At 43.3% G+C, this 9,408-nt stretch overlaps 1 long non-coding RNA gene across 1 annotated transcript; it reads right to left on the bottom strand.

The window, feature by feature from the left end:
* Positions 1–4,567: 4,567 nt before the first annotated feature.
* Positions 4,568–8,041, bottom strand: LOC132887907 (uncharacterized). Its single transcript, XR_009654887.1, has 2 exons — positions 7,800–8,041; positions 4,568–4,819 (listed from the first exon to the last, which is right to left on the bottom strand). It is a non-coding gene; the product is annotated as an uncharacterized LOC132887907 (long non-coding RNA).
* Positions 8,042–9,408: the final 1,367 nt, after the last annotated feature.

Raw genomic sequence — 9,408 nt, 5'->3', positions numbered from 1 at the left:
GTTAACCTAACCTGCATGTCTTTGGACTGTGGGGGAAACCGGAGCACTCGGAGGAAACCCACACGGACACGGGGAGAACATGCAAACTCCACACAGAAAGGCCCTCGCCAGCCACGGGGCTCAAACCCGGACCTTCTTGCTGTGAGGCGACAGCGCTAACCACTACACCATATGCCAAACATATATTTCTATATATACGGGAGAACATTGCCAACTTGACATCGAGGATAACAGTTGAAATAACCATGACTGCGTTTTTGGGTAACAGTGAAATGAGCAAGCCCAGGGAAAACATCCATCCATTATCCATAACCACTTAACCTGTGCAGTGTCCCAGGCAAGCTGGAGCCTATCCCAGCTGGCTATGGGCAAGACATGGGGTACACCCCGGACAAGTCACCAGGTCATCACAGGGCTGACACATAGAGACAAACAACCATTCACACTCACCATCAATTTAGAGCCACCAGTTAACCTAACCTGCATATTTTTGGACTGTGGAGGAAACCCACACAGACACAACATACAAGCTCCAGACAGAAAGGTCCTCGTCAGCCACTGGGCTCGAACCCAGAACTTTCTTGTTCTGAGGCGACAGTGCTAACCAGGGCTTAATTTGAGCCGGAACATGACGGAACAAGATCCGGAACCTCCGTCGTCGGATCCGGCAGCTATTTTCATTTCATTCGGTGTTCCGGTAGCTATTTAAATGGATCAGATCACCTCCGTGACCATCACAAAGGGGAAAAAAATCAAACAATAAATTAAATAAATAAGTAAATAAAAATTTGTTTAGTGTTCGGTTTTGATGTTGATATCTGTTGTTGATTTCTCTCCTATGACATCCACAAAATCTATGCGAAAGGGGAAGGGGGGGTGTATACTTCTGCTCAATAGAACACCGGGTTTTTTGTAGCCGTTAGCTTGCGCTGTGGAAAAAATGGCAAAAAAACAAGAAAGTTTACTAAAATTTTTAAAATGAATTCTCCAACTTGTTTTGTAAACCCTTTATTTCTTAACTATTACTTGAATTGATTGCACTTATGTTTGCTGGCACTGCTTTTAAATTATTCTCTTTTTTGGGCTTTTTCCACCTTTATTGGATAGGACAGTGTAGAGACAGGAAATGAGCAGGAGAAAAACAGGGAGGGCTCAGAAAATGACTGCAGGTCGGAATCGAACCCGGGTCCCCGGATTTATGGTATGGTGCCTTATTTTCCATGAGCCATTTAACTCATGTCTTGTGTGATCTGATCTCCAATGGTGAAATAAACCGGTTGTGATATGAGTACAGTCTGTTAATTTAGAAGATAAATTTAATATATAATTTAATATATAGCCTAATAAAAAATAATATTTTATAACATAATATCACGACATATTACTGTCTGTAACTGTTCGTCACTAAAGCGTTTTCTAAGATCATAATGTCTGATATTATTATTATTATTTTTTTTTTTTGCCAAGCTGGGCCACTGCCGGGTCGGTCGACACGTGGTGGGTCTATTGTTCAAATGCGTTCTACGGTCTATGGGGCTGCGTTGTGGGTGCAAGTGCCAGGACCGTTTTATTTATTTACTTTCTTTATAATCTCAGTCAGATACACAAGCAAGATTAAGTCTTTACTCTGCTGTGTTTTATTATGGCCATCAGTATATTGTAACCTGTGTTTGATTTGTTAATTGTTGATCCAGTTGTTGTCTTAACGCAGGGGTCTGCAATGGCTCGGGAGCCAGATGTGGCTCTTTTGGTGACTGCATCTGGCTCGCAGATTAATCAGCTCACATTGAGATCAAGAAGTACACCTCTATTTAATGAAAAAGTCAGTTATCTGTCCGCAAAGCAAAGCCTTTTGACAAAGAACATGGCGAAAAGGGAAAAAAGGTGACTGGTAGGCTACCGTACATTTCAACAGGAATGGACAGAGGAATTCGTCTTTGTGGGGTGAGAGGGTCCTGCTTTGTGTCCAATAGGCCTATACAATGACAAGATTGCATCGATGAAACAATGAAATAAAGCGGCACTTCGAAACACGCCAAGCTACGTTTGCGTCAAAATATTCAGCGGGGGACAGGAGGAGGACGGCATGGCAAGAGCCTCTTCATTATGAAAAAGAATATATTACACTCAAATTGTTGGTCATACGTAAAAATGCATTTTAGTTGTATTCAGTGTCACTTTTTATATATGGCTCTCACGAAAATGTATTTGAAAATATGTGGCTTTCATGGCTCTCTCAGCCAAAAAGATTTCCGACCCCTGCCTTAACGCATGTGTGGAGAGCGAGAGTGAACTTGAGTGCCTGTTTGGAGAACATTCTGAGCGTTGTCCATTGTTGTCCAGGATTTGATAACTGGTGCTGTTGCAATACATGCCATGCAATAGGCGTGTGTGCGTAAAGTTATAGTAAACCGCCCCCTGCCTTTTTTTTTTTTGAGTCGCCGGACCCACCCATCTCCTGCGTTCCGGCCCGGGACCTCCCACTTCACAAATTAAGCACTGGTGCTAACCACTACACCACCGTGCCGCCCCCAGGAAAAATATTTACTTAATTATTTAGCTTATTATTTCTTATTATTTGCTCATTCTTTCATGTGAACATTTGTTCATTTAATTAAAAAAAAAGCTTGGAATAAAAAATTTTATTGTCCAAAAATGTAAAATAGTTTAAATTATTAATTACCACATTATATATGTAATGTTTAACAACAGGGCGGCATGGTGGTGCAGTGGTTAGCGCTGTCGCCTCACAACAAGAAGGTCCTGGGATCGGGCCCCGGGGCCGGCGAGGGCCTTTCTGTGCGGAGTTTGCATGTTCTCCCCGTGTCCGCGTGGGTTTCCTCCGGGTGCTCCGGTTTCCCCCACAGTCCAAAGACATGCAGGTTAGGTTAACTGGTGACTCTAAATTGACCGTAGGTGTGAATGTGAGTGTGAATGGTTGTCTGTGTCTATGTGTCAGCCCTGTGATGACCTGGCGACTTGTCCAGGGTGTACCCCACCTTTCGCCCGTAGCCAGCTGGGATAGGCTCCAGCTTGCCTGCGACCCTGTAGAAGGATAAAGCGGCTAGAGATAATGAGATGAGATGAGATATTTTATTGGTTTTTGGTTAAAAACGAAAGCCATGTGACCTCACTGACTAGATTTAGCAACTACTAATGCCTTCAGCAACTACAGTATGAATGCCTTTAGCAACTACTTATGCCTATATCAGGGACGTGCGCTGCAAAGACGCTCTTAGCAAAGTAGCTCTTAAGACTCCTTCTTATGAGTGCGTTCGGGAAAACCACGGACAGAGACAATGTTCTTTGCTTAAGAGCATCATTCTTTAGCCCTAAAGTGCAACATTATCGGGAAGCCTACCCCTGAACGGTTCAAAATTTGCTGCGTGAATCAGAACAGAACCTGTTCCCTGTTGGTCGAAAAGGGGTACCAGAGTAGTGAAGTACTGTAAATGTAACCCATTATTGCTCAAATATATGCCATCTGAAACAGTGCTTTTTAATTAAATAGAAAGCTTCTTGCTTTTAAATAATGAATGTGCTTAAGCAATTGCATCTTTAAATGTTCTCGCTGCTGCACTGTACATTAACATCATCACAGTTCTTAAACACTTCTCTTTAAAGGTCAGCTCATTCTTTAACATGAGGCAATTTCAGTGCTCTCCGATTAGCTCTGGAAGGGGGCCAGAAACCCAGCTAAGTCTGGCGTCATTACAAAAAAAAGTTGCTTAATTCACCTCTCATAACTCTGTTTCACTGTACACTGTTAAGGTTTTGGAGTGTTTATTGCTTGTCCGTTTATAAAGTGCTAAAACGCAATGCAATATGCAATCTGTAAATCCATTCAGTGTGAATGTAAGACGCTAATATGGCTGTATTAAACCACACAGCCTCTTTTGTTACTTATTTAGCAGCCCAGCACTCGCAATACCAACAGCACTTTGGAGAAATATAGAGGATGTGAGTGTTATTAATGACTGTGTCACTGCTCCTTTTCCCATGATGATGAATACACTACTCTAACTCTTCACTCCATCTATCCATCAGCGACTAGTCCTCTTCTATTACCACATCAATGCTAAAAAATGAGAATGGGATATAATAACATCCACCTGATAGAGACCTGCTGAGAAAGCGGTTTTCAGTTGCATGTGTTTGACAAATGAGAGAATCGCCTCTCTCACGGCTGTTCACTATTAGCCACAACAAAACAAGTCCAAGCAGAAATGTCTCATATTTTTCCACCGATGGTCCAAAATTATTTTGTACACGCAGGTCTTGAGCATATGTTGTTTTTCTAAATGACCCATAACCTTTGCTTTACAATATGACACTAAGATTTACGATTAGTCAGTGCTGATCAGACCAAGCTAGTAGATCATTTACAGCATTTGGCAGACGTTCTTATCCGGAGAGACTTACAGAAGTGCTTTGTAGTCTCCATCAAAAACATATCCTCATGCTAGTGCAAATAGATCAGGATCGAGGGAATACTATCAAACTAAACCCACTTAGAGTGGAGATAGGACAATGAGTTAGCACAGCAATAAAGACAGTACAAGTTGAGTTCATTCATTCATTTATTCATTCGTTCATTCATTTAAATGAGTGCTTATTGAAGCGCTTGGTGAAGAGATAGGTCTTCAGTCTTTGAAGACTGTGCCTTAGCTGTTCAGACAGCCAGGGGAAGTTCATTTCACCACCTGGGTCAGTACAGAGAAGAATCTTGATGAATGTCTTCCTGGTGCCTTGAGGCTTTCAGAGAACGTGATGTTGCAGGGTTCGATGGCAATTGTCTTTGATTTTGTAGGCAACAGGGCTGTAACACAATGAGACTACCTGTAACTGCATTCAAAATATACATGGCCTAAACAAGAAGGGTTTTTTTATTATTATTATTATTAAATATGTACCACTATACCCATGAAAACACTGGAAAAGCCCTAAAAAAAAGAATGAGTAAAAATGGCAGCACGGTGTGTGAATTCTGGCTCTGACAGTTCTTCAACCTCGGCTACATCATTTGTGTGTGTAATTGGTCTGAATTGTAATTTTAATCCATCCATTATCTGTAGCCACTTATCCTGTTCTACAGGGTCGCAGGCAAGCTGGAGCCTATCCCAGCTGACTATGGGCGAGAGGCGGGGTACACCCTGGACAAGTCACCAGGTTATCGCAGGGCTGACACAGAGACAAACAACCATTCACATCTACGGTCAATTTAGAGCCACCAATTAACCTAACCTGCATGTCTTTGGACTGTGGTGGAAACCGGCGCACCCGAGGAAACCCACGCAGACGCGGGGAGAACATGCAAACTCCACACAGAAAGGCCCTCTCCGGCTGCTGGGCTCAAACCCAGGATCTTCTTGCTGTGAGGTGACAGTGCTAACCACTACACCATGCTGCCTCATAATTTTAATCCATCTTTCACAATTTTGTTTATACCTACCTGATTTCCTCAGGGGGCGGCACGGTGGTGTAGTGGTTAGCGCTGTCGCCTCACAGCAAGAAGGTTCTGGGTTCGAGCCCTGGGGCTGGCGAGGGCCTTTCTGTGTGGAGTTTGCATGTTCTCCCCGTGTCTGCGTGGGTTTCCTCCGGGTGCTCCGGTTTCCCCCACAGTCCAAAGACATGCAGGTTAGGTTAACTGGTGACTCTAAATTGACCGTAGGTGTGAATGTGAGTGTGAATGGTTGTCTGTGTCTATGTGTCAGCCCTGTGATGACCTGGCGACTTGTCCAGGGTGTACCCCGCCTTTCGTCCGTAGTCAGCTGGGATAGGCTCCAGCTTGCCTGCGACCCTGTAAAAGGATAAAGCGGCTAGAGATGATGAGATGAGATGAGATTTCCTCAGGAATTTATTTGGTCCAAGCTTCATATTTGACTGCTTGCTTTTTGTTATGTCCCAATGGAATAGAGTCCCAATGAACACCTATACAGTAGTGTCAACCCTGTGAACACTTTTCTGTTTGCTTTTCTGCTTACCATGGTTGTAAAGAGTTGCTCTGAGTTACTATGTCCTTCCTGGCAGTTCAAACCAATCTGGCCATTTTCCTCTGACCTGTTTTATCAACAAGACATTTCTGCCCACAGAACTGTCACTCACTCAGTGTTTTTTGTTTTTCACACCATTAAACTCTACAGACTGTTGTGTGTGAAAACCCCAGGAGATCAGCAGTTTCTGAAATACTCAAACCAGTCCATCTGGCTCAAACCAACACCCATGCTGCAGTGAAAGTCACACTCTGAGATCACAATTTTTTCCCATTCTGATGTTTGAAGTGAACATGAACTGAAGCTCTTGATTCGCATGATTTGATGCATTGTGCTGCTGTCAAGGGATTGGCTGATTAGAGAACTGCATAGAACAGCAGGTGGATAGATATCATACCTAGAATATACACTGAAAAAAGTAACCTATAGAATTTACCCAATAAATCTGAGGTAACAATTTGCATTGACTTGTTTGGGGTAGATTTAATTCCATATATTGAGTATAAAATAACTGAAATAAAAAGCTATGAAATACTTAAATAAATTGGGTAAAATTTACCTCACATTTATGTATCTATTCAACAGCTACTTTCTCATTGAAATTGGGTAAAATTATCTCTTGTTTGCTAGTAGGTAATACCTGATAATTACTAATCAAAGGTAATTAATATCTAAAGTAACCATTACTTATTCGGAGAAGGTACGGTAAGATTTACCCCCCGAAAAAAAGACTTTCAGATGGTTCATCATCTCAATGTTTTTCATTCATTTATTCATTATCTCTAGCCGCTTTATCCTGTTCTACAGGGTCACAGGCAAGCTGGAGCCTATCCCAGCTGACTACGGGTGAAAGGCGGGGTACACCCTGGACAAGTTGCCAGGTCATCACAGGGCTGACACATAGACACAGACAACCATTCACACTCACATTCACACCTACAGTCAATTTAGAGTCACCAGTTAACCTAACCTGCATGTCTTTGGACTGTGGGGGAAACCGGAGCACCCGGAGGAAACCCACGCGGACACGGGGAGAACCTGCAAACTCCACAAAGAAAGGCCCTCGCCGGCCACGGGGCTCAAACCCGGACCTTCTTGCTGTGAGGCAACAGCGCTAACCACTACACCACCGTGCCGCCCGTCCAGGTGCAACAAATACAATAAATAACTGAACCACCTTGTTTATATGCAGCAATGATGCACCAAATGATCAAAAAACACAAAATAAAGTGCAGTACAACAGCTTCACACAACATTTCAAGTAATGAACCTGTTTTATAACTCACTAAACTAACAGCTGGAGAGAGGAAGATGGCAATCCGAGAGTTCCCTGTCCTGCTCACTCAAACGCGCGGTCTGACGCATGCACAATTTGGAGCACAGGACTCATGGCTTTGGGGTATATTTTACCGTATTTTTCCATGTAATGGTCGTTACTGTTAACGAATAGGTAGCATAGGTATAATTTACCCATTACTTTATAATTCCTTGGCTGACTGCAATAATCAAGTAAATTTTATCTGGTTTGCATAGATTACATTTACCACTCTCCAAAATCACTTCCTACAGTGTATGCCTGTCTTTGCATCTGTTTAAAACATTTTATCTGTTCATTCTGAATAATGTAAATTGTATATGGTTACATTCCCTAGGCAAGCATCAGTGTTTTAAATGTGATGTGGGTAGCTACAGGAAGCCACTACAGGGAACACGGCTATGGTGTGATGTGGGAGAACTTGAGAAGATTGAAAACAAGACATTCAGCTGTATTGTGGTTCAGTTGACTGAGACACCAGTGGTGCTGACCTCTTCTGCTCCTCAGACCTGCCTGATCCATCCTGATGCCCTGCGTCTGGCTGGAGTCTCATCACATCGCTCCTGTGGAGGATGGCCCCATATGGACAGTCGAAAGTCACACTTGGAAGATGGCTCTGGACACTTACAGTAATGCATTTATGGTTACAATCGCCATGATAACTTTATGACTGCAGTTGTCATGAACAGTTTTGCACTCAAGTCCCTATCAATGAACAGTTCAACAAAACAGACTTCATGTTAAAACTATAATGAATTTCCTGGTTACACAGTTATACTTTGTGACTATATAGGACACTGTTATAGAAGCAAGTTATTTATAATCACGTTGTCTGTTATCACCTGGGCGGCACGGTGGTGTAGTGGTTAGCGCTGTCACCTCACAGCAAGAAGGTCCTGGGTTCGAGCCCCATGGCCGGCGAGGGCCTTTCTGTGTGGAGTTTGCATGTTCTCCCCGTGTCCGCGTGGGTTTCCTCCGGGTGCTCCGGTTTCCCCCACAGTCCAAAGACATGCAGGTTAGGTTAACTGGTGACTCTAAATTGACCGTAGGTGTGAGTGTGAATGGTTGTCTGTGTCTATGTGTCAGCCCTGTGATGACCTGGCGACTTGTCCAGGGTGTACCCCGCCTTTCGCCCGTAGTCAGCTGGGATAGGCTCCAGCTTGCCTGCGACCCTGTAGAACAGGATAAAGCGGCTAGAGATAATGAGATGAGATGAGATGAGATGTTATCACCCAACTGAGGATGGGTTCCCTTTTGAGTCTGGTTCCTCTCAAGGTTTCTTCCTCATGTCATCTGAGAGAGTTTTTCCTCGCCCCCGTCGCCACAGGCTTGCTCATCAGGGATAAATTAAGGATAAAATTAGGTCATGTTTAAAGCCTTTGATTTTCTGTCAAGCTGCCTTGCGATAACGTCTGTTGTTAAAAGTGCTATACGAATAAACTTGACTTAACTTGACTTGACAGTTGCAGGGGTCAGATGGCGTACCGGGGAAGACCTTCCAGGAGCGAGCTGCAGTAGTCCAATCTCAAAATGACAAGTGACTGAACAAACATCTCAATGGCCTCCTTAGAGAGAAATGGAAAGAAACTTTCAAGAGAGCGTAAGGTCAGCAATACAAGAAGAGATCATTCCTGTTTGGTTTACTGTCAATATTAAACAGATCTCTCATTGTAGCTCTAAAAATTCAACCTCATCTTTAGGTCACTTCTATGTTCGTAGTTCCTCTGCTTCATTTCTATACAGTGGTCATTCAGGCCCCAAGCCATGGACCTGCACCATTAATTATCCCACTCACATCACTACCTCTGAGATGGAAAAAAAAAATGAAGGGCTAACTCTAAAACAGTAGATGTCACAGTGCATTTCCCTGACTGAACACATGATTTCAGTCAGAGCTGGAACAATCATGTGGGTGCGAAGCTGGTCCAGAGCAGCCACAACTCCATCACCCAGGGAAAAGACGGACAGAAAACAATGTCATGACTCAGAGACTATAAGTGCACTGGAGCTAAAGCAGAGCTAAGCAGGGGATAGTAACACCTCAGCCATAGGGCCTGACTATTTACCTAGTCTGTAGAACATATTGCATGTTTCCGAGGT

This window comes from Neoarius graeffei, chromosome 6 (assembly GCF_027579695.1).
Source record: "Neoarius graeffei isolate fNeoGra1 chromosome 6, fNeoGra1.pri, whole genome shotgun sequence".
In the NCBI taxonomy this organism is placed as follows: Eukaryota; Metazoa; Chordata; class Actinopteri; order Siluriformes; family Ariidae; genus Neoarius; species Neoarius graeffei.
The sequence above is the reverse complement of the archived record's forward strand: the minus strand, read 5'-3'. Positions and strand labels throughout refer to the sequence as shown.